At 48.0% G+C, this 12,629-nt stretch overlaps 1 long non-coding RNA gene across 1 annotated transcript; it reads left to right on the plus strand.

The window, feature by feature from the left end:
* The first annotated feature begins 2,906 nt into the window (after nucleotides 1-2,906).
* LOC137847187 (uncharacterized) lies at nucleotides 2,907-6,736 on the plus strand. Its single transcript, XR_011090843.1, has 5 exons — nucleotides 2,907-3,125; nucleotides 3,263-3,410; nucleotides 4,090-4,825; nucleotides 5,439-5,498; nucleotides 5,733-6,736. It is a non-coding gene; the product is annotated as an uncharacterized lncRNA (long non-coding RNA).
* The last annotated feature ends 5,893 nt before the right edge of the window (nucleotides 6,737-12,629 follow it).

Consider the following 12,629-nt stretch of genomic DNA (forward strand, 5'->3'; position numbering starts at 1 on the left):
AGCCCTGGCTCCCGTCCCCCTCTAGATAGGTTACAGAAGACCTTTTTATTTACCCTTCGACATATAGTAGTACATCCTCTGCATGTGTGCTTCCCTAAAGTATATATTCCTACACAGACATGCTTTCTTAGAACAACATCACACATTGCTTGCACCTCCCAATGACTCTTCTGATGGAAAACACTTAATATTTGCCTCATTATCACTTTATTCAGCATTTCTCTCCCATCAGGGAGTATCGATTTTCCTTAAAATGATCCACATATTTGTAACATTGATACCTCCTTGGGAGGTTGTAATTGCTCCAAAATCTTTAGAATTTACCCAAATAGATAGGTGGCCCTGTAAACCCCTGAGGTAAAATTGTCCACCTATACTGTCGCTTCCACCCCCATTTCAGGGTCTTTCCAGTCAGAGGTGAATATCCATGTATGTTTGCTCTCAGGGCCAGAGAGCACTCCATTAATAACACTGTTATTCCAGTCTAACAATTTACTAGTTGAATGCCCAATTTAATCATCAAATCCCTTCCCAACAAGTTAGCCTCTGCCTTGGATACATACAATAATTACCCAGTGATCATTTTATCCCCTAGTCTCAGCTTGGTATCCCCCCAAAGTGGCACTGTTATCCCAGTCCCTTCTACCCCCATCACATTTAGGGTTTCATTAGTTAATTTAATCCCTGATACTTTACAAGTCAGTAAGGACTTAGCTGTCCCAGTGTATTGGGTTTGATGGCAAGGTTCAAGGGGTGTGGGGGTGGGAAACTGCAGTGGCAGCCCCCGTGGAAAAACAAACAAACAAACACACAGAAACCTCCCCGTGGTAGATAAGGGACAAGTTCATCTGGCCCTAAAGGGGCCCACTGCTGCCCAGAGCCAAGCCATAGCAACACAGTCCGTGCCTCTGTGAGAGCACATCCACAAAAACAAACAAACAAAGAAACAAACAAAAACCTGCTGCTCAACAGCAGCTGGGAGAGCGAGAAACCCCCCCGCAGACACCAAAGTCAGTGCAGAAGGAGGGGGAGGAGGCGCTCCAGGCGCTGGAGCCGAAGCCCCCCTGCGGCCGCTGGAGAGGCCCCTGGTGGAGCAGGCTGTTGCCCCCTCCCCGATGCTTGGGAAACTGAACAAACACCACAGCAAATATGCAAATATACCAAAACTTCTAGACTGTTACTTAGATAATGCCTACATCACCTTTCCCTGCTCATTCAACTTCGAATACCTTTAACACTTTCAACAAACCTTTTAACACTTCCTTTATCTTTCTCTAGCCTTTACTTTTCTAATGCCGACATCAAAGGCTCAGTCAGGGGCCAACTTAATTCCGTACCTTTTCCCTCCAAGATGCTGAAACAACATCAATATACAACATTTCATCCTGTTTTCCTTCTTTCCACAAAACAACATTGACTGTAATATGGTGTTATAATTGGTAGTTCCATTTAGGGGCCACTCCGCTCCATCCTCTAGTTTATAAAGTGGCCACCACTGATTACAATATTTGATAAGGGTTCTTTTACTCTCGGTACCCTCTCACCCCACTATATCCCTCCAATGTGTTAGTATACATCCTAGGGGGCTTTTCCTCGGGATTTCTTTGCTTTGAACTTTTCCTATTGTAATCTACAGTGGTCAATATTCCACCGTTTTCCTAGAGGCTCTTTACTAGTCAATCCCAATCCCTCCAAAATCCACAATATATAGATACACAAGTAAAATCAGACCACTGTAAATTAACTGCCTGTAGACTAGCGTCTAGCCAAGCGTTATACAGCTCCTTACTTCAGCAGGGAGCTCTCGCAACTCCCGCTCCTCAAACGGAACTCCTAGTTTTTATAATACAAAAGACAATGAACAAACATTTCTGGTGTATTACACTACCAATAATACACAATGCAATTGCTTCCCACCTGCTGACCAATGCCCAGCCTATCGCTGAGCACCCGCTCCCCCCACCCCAGCCAGCCCCCCCTATAATTGTTCAGCATAACGCCAGATGGGATGGAATTCCCCTTTGGCCACTTTGGGTCAGCTGTCCTGGCTCTGTCCCCTCCCAGCTCCTGCTGCACCCCCAGCCTGCCCGCTGGCAGGACAGAGCGCGAAGCTGCAAAGTCCTTGGCTTAGTGTAAGCACTGCTCTGCGACAATTAAAACATCAGCGTGTTATCAACATTATTCTCAGCCTAAATGCAAAACACAGCACCACACCAGCTAGGAGGAGGAAAATTAACTCTATCCTAGCTGAAACCAGGACACTGCTCCAAAAGCCAGCCTTCATGGAGAGGGGACAGAGAACTGTGTTCTGGGGGATAGGCCTTCCCTGGGATGGCATCTGCCTACTTGCCTGGCTACAGGGTTGGCCTTGGGATTTGTGTGAAGGGACCCCATGGCTCAGTGACCCACTGAGGGCTTTGCTCCAGCTCTGGGAATCCCTAATGAACGTTGTGACTCCAGCCAGGAGTTCAGCAGTGCTGCTTCTGCTGGAGCAGTTGTCAGCTCCCAGAGCACACCAGCAGCTTTGCTTCCTGCAGGTGCTGCTATGCTTCACGAGCTCTCAGAACAAAGTTGGAAAGGAGAGAGCCATGGAGAGGATCTGGAGGCTGATTGGTTTCATTTCTACCCGTTTTCATCACGAGGTAAGGACACAGGCACCCTCCAGCCAGGCCGTCTGCCCTTCCCTATGTTCCAGGGCAGCCTGCAGCTCAGGGGTGCCTGTGAGGCAAAGCTGGCCACAGGTGGGGGCCGCCAGCACAGCTCTGCCCTGAAGGGAGGGTCTTTCTTTCTCATTCCCCCTGATCTTCCCTCCCCAGGTGCTGCTCTCTGACTTATTGTGTCCTGTCTTTCCTCCCTCCCTTCCCTTCTCCCTTCCTCCCTTCCTCCCTTCCTCCCACAGTTCCAGTGGCAGCTGGGCAACTGGCTGCAGTCCAGCGGCAGCCACATTCTCTCCTGTGTCCCTTCCAGGTGGAAAGGATTCTGAGATTCCTCCATGAAAACCTGAAAAGGAGCGACAGCACATCTTTACTCCGGCAGAGCTTCTTCTTAGTACTGAAGGCACTGACTAACCAGTTTCCCAGGGAAGCTCTCTTAAGCGTGCTGACCAACCTTCCGCCACTTGACAGGTACCACCCCAACAGCTCCCTAAGCACACAGCGGGTCAGGGCCAGGGCTGCAGGATAGCCTGGGACCTGCGGGGCTTGTCTGGGTCACAGCTTTGTGGCCAGGGCAGCCCTGCCAACAGAGTGTTCTGGGCTTGCAGCACTACGCTGGACATGTGGAAGGTGATGCTTTCCTTTCCAATGACTTCAGAGAAGATCTTGGAGGAGCTACAGAATGTTCTCGAGGACAAACGGGTGTGCAGGTCTCTGCAAGCCCAGCCTGTGCACACCAGCCTTCTTAAGTTCGCTGTGAGTAACCAGAGAACACACCTTGCTCCTCTTCAGGGCTGTGTGCGCTCCTCCGGGAGAGGCACAGTCCTCTCCCTGCCCCATCCTCCCCAACCTGTCGCCTCTTCCAGGACTCATAGACACAGCCCCTTAGGGCCAGCACCAGCGCCCCTACATCAGCCATACGGGGTCCCTGTGCACAAAGACGAAGCCTACCCCTTTACAGGCAGTGCTCACTTTTCTCCATCTCCGGCATCCCCCTACCTTGCCCTTCAGAATGGAAACCTGCAGCAGTGGCAGGGCCAGGGGTATTATCACAGCAATGGCTGAGGCTGGGACAGAGCCGTGGTCTTTGCACAGCCTGGGCAGGCTGTGAGGCCGGGGACAAGTAGCACCTGTAGCCTGCTTTGTGACAGTTCATGCTGCTCTGTTGCTCCTCAGAGGCATGGCAGCAAGAGGCTGCGGACAGCCAGAGGGCAGGAGGAGCAGGCAAAGAAAAGGTGCCGCGTGGTGCCATGCACAGGGCACAGAGGGGCCCTGTTTTCTTCTGCAGGCACAGCTGCCCCGGGATGAGCATCTGGACAGGCACCTGGGTGCATGTCCCCCGCAGCCTGCCCTGAGCTGCCAGGGGAGCCAGGAGCTGCGTGGTGATGGGCATGCTGCAGGCTCTGCCCATCTCTCACGGCTGTGGTCTTTTCAGATGATGCATCCAACTGAACATGTACTATCGAATTTACGTGACCCAAAAAAGCTCCTGACGCTTCTGAGTCTTAACAGCCTGCCGATCCTCTGGCTGGTGCTCAGAGCCCTCGCCATGCTGTCGGAGACATCTCAGATGCTGAGTCGGACTTTGCCAAACAAAGCCCTGTTGGCAGCCTGGTGCTGGGACAGGAGGCAACACCATGGCTTGTCATTAGCTGGGAGTCAGGAGGTGGGGTGATGGTGGCGGTGGGGCCTGGTGGCTGCCTGTGCAGCGTCCCAGGAGCTTTCCAGATGGATTCCCTGGGGGACATGTGCAAAGCAGGTGACTAAGGGGGAGAAACGGAGCCCTTGCTCTCATCACCTCCCTTCCCCATGCCCTGCTCTCCCAGCTACTTAATCACCACATTCGTGGCCATTGCCTGATGGAAGGTTGCTGGTGAGATTCCCATGGCAGCTGCCAGGAAGTGAGCAGGAGGCTGGTGCTCTGGAACCAGAGCATCCTGGCCAGGGTGGCTGTCCACCTCTTGACTAAAAACATACGGTGTCTTTCTGTACAGGTGACGGACGTGCAGGTCCTGCTGCCAGAAGTCATGGAGACTCTGCAGTATGAAAACACGCACATCAACATGAAGGCCCTGACTATCTTCAAAAATGTGATTCGTCATCTGGAGAAGAAGGAGGCCAGCCCCATCGCTCTGGCACTGGCTGGGAGACTCCTGCCTCTGTTTAACGATGTAAGACTGCTGTTGGTGACTGAGCCCCGCAGACGGGCACCCTGAAATGGCATTGCCCTTTGGTCCAGGCCTGTGGGCAGCACTCACGCCGGGCCTTCTCCTCTCTCTGCTCCTCTGGGTTATGGTGGGCTGTCTTCTGGGCTCCGCAGTCCAGCAGGGCTTCTTGCTGTCAGGTATCCAACTCAGCACAGCCAAAAGTTCCCTATGCTAAGGCAGAAGCTGAGGAGAAAGAGTGTGCCCCAGAAGCCTTACCGAAGCCCTTTCCCAGGGGAGCTCTGCTTTGACGTGGCTGGTGCAGCTACCAGTAAAAGTGGGCTGGCTTGTAGCACACTCCATGGTACAGGCACCCCGTGCGGGAAACCTGTTGCTTTGCCTTGTCTGGGCCCTGCCCTGGCAGCAAGGCCCAGCCCTGTGGGCCCTGTAGCCCCTGATTGTACCCCCAGGAGCCCTGTGCCTCCCTCAGCCCCCTGCCCATGCAGGTGGGCCTGGGGTGTGCCTTGCTCAGGTTCCTCCTTGGGCACTGTGCTTGCAGGGGGCTGGGGGCGGGGGGCAGCGCCTGTCTATACCAGGGGCTGTGATGGGGAGCAGGATCTGACTGGTGCTCTTTTCCTAGCGTTTGCTGCAATGCACTCCAGGGACCTAGACAAAGAAGACCTGCATGTGATCATCACCTGTGAGTGAGGGCAGTGCTGGGGGTGCTGGGACCAAGTGACAGGGGGCAGAGCCCATGCAGTCTGCAGCCTTGTCCTGCTCCAGGGAAATGCTGCAGGGGCAAAGGGACATGCTAGCCGGACCTGTTCCTGCTGGCCCTAGAAGTATACGATGGGGTTGGCATGGTCCAGAGTGATGCTGGATGGTCTCTGTAGGTCAACAGGTTGCATCTCTGCTCTGTGTCTTTCTGTCGCAGTCCTCCGAATGCAATGTGACACCCATCCATCGATCCGTATCCTGGCAGCTGGGACCATAGAGATCCTGCAACGTCAAGTACAGCAGCAACCCGCATCATCAAGATGGGCTAGGCTAAAAGCACTGCGCTGCTGGCCGTGAAAAGCCAGGGAGCTGCAAAGCTTCCCTGGGGAAGAGCTCTCTGAATAAAACTGCAACTACACGACCAGTCCCTCGGTATCCTTCAGTATTTGTCTTATGTGGCCAGGTTTTGATAGGGGGGTTCTGCAGGGGCAGCTTGTGTGAGAAGAGCCCAGGGGATCACAGAATCACAGAATTTCTAGGTTGGAAGAGACCTCAAGATCATCGAGTCCAACCTCTGACCTAACGCTAACAGTCCCCACTAAACCATATCCCTAAGCTCTACATCTAAACATCTTTTAAAGACTTCCAGGGATGGTGACTCCACCACCTCCCTGGGCAGCCTGTTCCAGTGTCTAACAACCCTTTCGGTAAAGTAGTTCTTCCTAACATCTAACCTAAAACTCCCCTGGTGCAACTTAAGCCCATTCCCCCTCGTCCTGTCACCAGGCACGTGGGAGAATAGGCCAACCCCCACCTCACTACAGCCTCCTTTAAGGTATCTGTAGAGAGCAAAACTTGACTCAATGTAATGTAAAACTGGCACAGGCAGAAATCTCCCAAATTACAGATGTTCAAGCATATCAGATAGAGATTAGAGTGTGACTAGAGAGAAGTCTCAAACTCTTGTTATATACTTCAGTTTCTCTCCAAGGATTGAACGACTACCAAGTATTACCATGCCCGACTGGCTATAGAGGGAGAGAGAGGAAGCAAAAGACTTAGAAAAGCACCTTCCCTTCATAGCCCTCCCGCTCCCAAACTGGTGCTCAAGAAAAACTACTGACGGACCAAGGTTAACTGCTTTGGAAGGGCTGTCTGGGTGAACACATTGTCTTCAAGGTCAAGCTTTTTCCTGCTGAAACTGCCAACAATTATGCCAAATATAGCAATGCTTTTGCAATACGGATAGATGTCTTCCAGACTGAAAGAAAAAAGTCTGACTTTTGTTTTTGCCTGTGCACAGACAACTAAGCAGGAAAGAGCAACGCTAAACAACCATGAGAGCCAGAATGCACACATACTGAAATAACGGTGACAGAAAGTGCTATAAGACAAAACAGAAATTACCTCCACTGAATCGGTTTTGTCACAGTCTTCCCAATGTTCGTAAATATATCGCTTAATCATTACATATACTTTCTCCAAGTGAAATACGTCAAATCCCTTAGTTAGCTCAAGGACAGTGTGCAACAGTTTCTAAAGAAAACAATGGGAAAAGAAAAAAAAACACTTTACAAGAGCACGAGATCTACTGAATACGCTCTTTATGTTTCCAGAGGTTAAACAGTAACAATACAAGTGACATCCTACTTTTCTTACACTATTAAATAAAATGTGACACTGCAGAGAACAGATTAAATATCCCACGCGATTTCAGTGGAGAAAATGAGTTCACTCTTCATACTTCAGAGAAAGGAAAGGCTTACACTTCAGACAATCTTTTATTACTTATCAGTCTACCACATCTGTGCTCACAATCGCAAGTCGGCTGCTTCCAAAGCAGCAGGGAATGACACGATCCTCTTTGTGGGATAGTTGTTGCCACAGCAAAGCCACTGTTGCATTTCACTACAGAAGTTGTTGCAGCAGCGCAGCGCGCTGTAAAAAGCACGTTTTGAAGCTGGGCTACAGATCTTGTAGGTACAGCTGTGCCAGCCGGAGAAGGAAGCATCCTTAGGTGATTCCCTTTACCCATTTAGGTGATTCCCATTTACCCATTAGTCAAACTTGTACCATGCCTACAACTCTGCTGGCAGAACAGGTTGCTCAAGCACGCAGAGCAAAGTTAGATTAGTTAGCTCAATCCTACCTTTCCATTCAGGGGTGGATAAATAGTAAAGAGACTGCTTGTAGCAATTACCAATCTCCCATACAGGCATTTGTATTACCAAAATGATCATCTCTGGCACGGCAACAGTGACAAGCTAGTGGCAGCACCTTCTTCCACTGACACGGCTGTTCGTTATCACGGTGAGACTGTGAGTATGTAGCTTTAGAGAGCAGCCGTGGCAAAGGGAAATACTACTGCCCCCTGGAAATACTGCTGCTTAGCATCTTACCATCAAACTCTGCCTCTGCCTCCCTCACGCCAGCTAGCACAAAACTGGAGTATTCTCCTCAATTTCGTTCTATACAACATGGACATAAAACACACAAAAAACACCCAGAGCACTTTCAGCTGCAGTAAACAGAAAAGGAAAATCTGAGAAGGCTCGAGGTCCCACGTGAAACTGTACCTAACTGCTACCATATGGATGGCTGCACACTGATCAAGAAGTTCATCAACTTCCAGGCCGAAGGAGCAAACAGCAACAACAGAAATCCAACTACTTCTTGAGGTTTACCTAGCCGACTCTGTGAAAAACCTCTATCGCTTTTCCGTATCTACTGGCAGACACGAACAACAAAGAAACCTGGAATCTGCTTCCTTAGCAAGACACCTTTGAAAAGTTAGTATCGCCTCTACAAATTAGGTCACAGCTTAAGGATTTGACAAAAATCGTGTTGACAAGCCCTTTTACCCAAGAGGATTCTTATCTGGTCATATTCTCCCCACACAGGACTCTCGCAGCACATAAACAGCAGCCCTTATCTGCTTTGGGCCAACCTCCAGGACTCCTAGCAATTTGCCTCAATTCTAATTGCCTCATTCTAATTTCCCTCATTCTGCTCTCCCCTCAAGACGGTCCTTACTTATGCCCTCTCCAACTCCTGCAAAGGAACGTTCTTCTTCACGTACCTAGTGCCAGTCTTACCCACTTCCCCCGCTGGAGCCTAGGATAACCACTTTCCTCCCACGAGAGACTGGCAAACCCTCAGTACACTGCAATAGTATGGATGGGAAATTCTAATACTGCATTTGGAAGCAATTTCAGAAAAGTAGTCACTTATCCATGGCTACCCTGTTTATGTCAACCTGCTAACTTCAGGTTTAAAATCATCTCTGAAAGAAATAAAGATCCTTTTCATGTTCCTAATACATCAAAGCATAAAAAACAAACAAACAAACAAACAACAACTCATAATAAACATCCCCAAATAAAAGCCCATCATAAAAATTGTTAAAACAACAATCATAACCAATAGTACTAGCAGGTCATCAGTGAGGTATTTTAAAATTCAACAAGGCCTTTTACCTTAAAAATTAGGCAAGGAATCTGTCTCCTCAACTACAGTTGACCAAAAGCAAACGGTGGCCTACAGAAATCTACACACGGTGTGGAAACTAAACAGCCACAGTGCATTATAGGTTGAATTACTTCACAATCTGTATGTCCTTCCAATTAATTGTTTTAATTGGCATTGCTTAACAACTGACTTAAGTTGTAATTGTACAGGTCACAAGAATATGTCCTATTTGAGCATTTAAAAAAGTTGGAATTTGACATACTTTGAGCTCATAGTGCTGCACAATAACTACATTGTCTGGCTCTGTAGAAGCTTCCACGGTGGTCTCAACACTCATCTGGTGCTGTTCTACCTGGGAATGCCCAGTAGGAGCCATTTGAAGCTTGTAAGAATCTGGAATGACACAAATTTCTTCAGTCAGGTTTCCGGTTTATGTAGAATACAGTCTCAGTGAAGTATCCTGTACCTGCAAAACAATCTCTTTCTACAAATACAGAGACAGCACTGTTACCATCTTCACTGAGAAATACTTGGCTTCTCCCTTCTTTCCAGCTAATGTCACTGCTCCATTAAACTTTGAAACTGCGACAAAAAAAAACAAACACCCCCTCCCCCCAATCAAACCAAAAGCACTAGAGAAAAGGGTAATAGAGGGAAAAAAACAGTCATGTTGCCAATTCACGTTAGGAAACGCATCTTACACTGCAATGTTAGGGCATAAATCTCCTATTCCACATGTTACTCTGGATCCACACATCTTGAAGTGCAGCTTTTTAACCTAAACTGCTGTGGTATACTTGCCTGAAGTAACTAGGAAAAGAAGACTAACATTCACATTTTTTAAGGAAAATCTACAGCACTGAAGAGGCTTTCAGGGTAGGGCGTAGCTGCATTACCTGAGCGTTCCCTAGGCTCCCAACCTTAGATGCTATCGCACTAGGGGAACCTGGTGTGCTAGCTCTAAGGAACAGTACGGAGCGTAGAGTGGAGTGCAGACACCACGGCTAGGCTCTGTGACCAGGTGGGGACTCGATTGTTCTTGTGCACACCGAGACCGATATGCCGCACTTTTTGCTACCCTGAGCCAAGGACCTGTCATGTTTTGACAAATGCTGTACCCTAGTGTACTTTTTGCTCATTACAATATCATTAGAATACCAACACACACTCCAGCCCAAAAACTACCCGCCTCCAAGGTGCGACCCCCCCTCACTGAGCTTGAGCCCTGAATTTCTCGGAGCCTATTGCTTTAAACGGAGACGGGAGAACTTTTCACCAATCGTAATTAAGATATGCTTGACTAGAGCCACTCAAGCTCCACCAAAAAGATAGAAAATAATATAAATTGGCCCAAGAGAGAGGGGATGTCAGGGAAGATATCACCGTTAGGGAAGATATCATCGCTAGGGAAGATATCATCGTTGGGGAAGATATCATCGTTAGGACCATCCCGAGGGAATGCACCATCCCGAGAACCTCCTGACCCCTGGGATCAGTGGACGAGCTGAGCCTCTCTTCCCCCGCCCCACTGAGACGCCTTTGGGTGAGATTTGAACACTTGGTTATACTGTGTGTCTCCACGGAAACTTAGAAATCTCTAGAGTCTTTGTGCCTGTTAGCATGTTAATTTCCAGGCTGTGCACCTGTGTCACCTGTGTATTTCATGCATGCTAGCTTGCTTTTGCAGACAGCAACTATCGCCGGCAATCCAAAGACCCTGTGTACCGGTTGCTGTCATAAATTGCACTTGATTGCATTGTTCCTAGCCATGATAGTTCTCATTAAACACGCCTAGAGTAAGGGTGGTTATATGTTATTGGTGAATCCCTGACCATGGTAGTTCAGTGCAAACGTAACAGCACATGAAAACAAGGCCACCACCATTACCAATGAATTTTGCTTACCTTACTTGCAACTCAATTGATCCTTTACATACAGTCAACAAATCCTATGAGAATAAAAAGAAAAAAGAGACCTCTCCGCATATTTCTTCTGGCGGTGCAACATTTGTGAACAGAATGGATAGGGTCAGGGTGTGAATGGAGACTTCTCCCAAGCATGCAACACCGCGGGTGCCAAATAAGAAACCTGGCCATATCCCTCTTTTCCTGTTATTAGCAGATGAGGCTCACATGATGTCGGTTTCTAGTAAGCACTCCTAGAACAAGAGTCATAAGAAAACAAGTTTAGAAATGAGGTGCTGAATAGACACACAGATGTTCCAAGTACTTTTCCTAGATACTTTCCCCCTCCCGCCCCAAATAATCTCCATATTCCAGCAAGTAATAAGCTGTTCTGTGATCAGGAAGACCATTAAAGCCCGTTTTCTTACAATCTTGCACCATACCTCCCCCTGAGAAATCCTGCCCATCTCTACCGCGTCTGCTATTCATCTGGCTGGGCTAAGTAATGACTCCTCAAGTGTACACGTGGACTGTCTAGCCGAATACACAGATGACACCCGGTCTGCTACCTGATATTGGAGAGCACAGCAACTTTCTCTCTCAGCACACACCACTCTGCATCTCATCGCTTCCTATATACACCAATCTTCAGAAGGTCTCAAGTTTAAGTACCCGAGAGATCTCTACATCTGTCAAATTTAGCTGAAATGTGGCCCTCATTACTGAAGAAGGTAGCAAGAAAGGAGCAGAACAGCTTTTCTAGAAAAAAAATGGATGTGGGCCATATCTAAAGCAGGGCATAACTGGATTGGTTCAATGACAGCAATACATGAAACACATGTAAGATTTCCAGTTAATTTATTCTCACAGTCATTCTAATTGTTTCATCTTCTTCCCTTACGTTTCCTATTCTTTACTAACCCAAGATTGCGAATTAATAGCCTGGCAATCTTGATTTCCTACTAGGAAATACATTCCCAAGAAGCATTTGCTTTTTTCCACTACACTAAGGTTGTACCTTTACTGCCTTAAATCCAAGATGCTAGAGAGTTAACCTTGCTCAAAGGGTCAGCACATTTTCTGGACAGCACAGCAACAGGAAGTGAGAAAAATAACTGACCCGACTCTGACAACATAATCTAACTTTCCAACCGTGGGCTTACGTGACTTCCACATTAAAATACCAAAAGATAACACAATTTGGTGGTTTAATGGTAACAAATAAAAACACTTTGAATTTTTCTCCAGGTGTTTTAACAAGCCATTTCTCAGTTTGCTTTCTGCTACAGAGTTCGCTACTCATTTTAACAGTCCTGGATAACAGAAGGGCAAAAGGTGGCAACGCAAACCCAGGAAGTTGGTTATTTTTAGCTAAAAGGACAGACGGCACATTTATGTGGTCTTGAGTCTTTCAAAGAATGCCATGGATTAAGCCAACATGTTCTAGTAGTCTGCGGATCACTTTGGCTTAGGAGGAGAAGCCTGGGCTTTTCACTTGGATCATTTAGAGCAACCCACTTCATTAGAACTTTAGTCCCTTCACTTTCTTCTTGAGAATAGCGAGCACCCTTCAACACACAAACTTGATGTTCCCCTTTCATCTGCCACCCCTCACACTTCTAACAGATGAAACTGTTTACAAAGACTCAGCAGTCCTGACAATGTAAACATAATGGCGACCCATCTTTCTTTGCCTGCTGAAACAGAGGAACTTTTCCTCTGGTCTGTCAGGCATTTTACCT

The sequence above is a fragment of the Anas acuta genome, chromosome W (genome assembly GCF_963932015.1).
Source record: "Anas acuta chromosome W, bAnaAcu1.1, whole genome shotgun sequence".
NCBI classification, from domain to species: domain Eukaryota; kingdom Metazoa; phylum Chordata; class Aves; order Anseriformes; family Anatidae; genus Anas; species Anas acuta.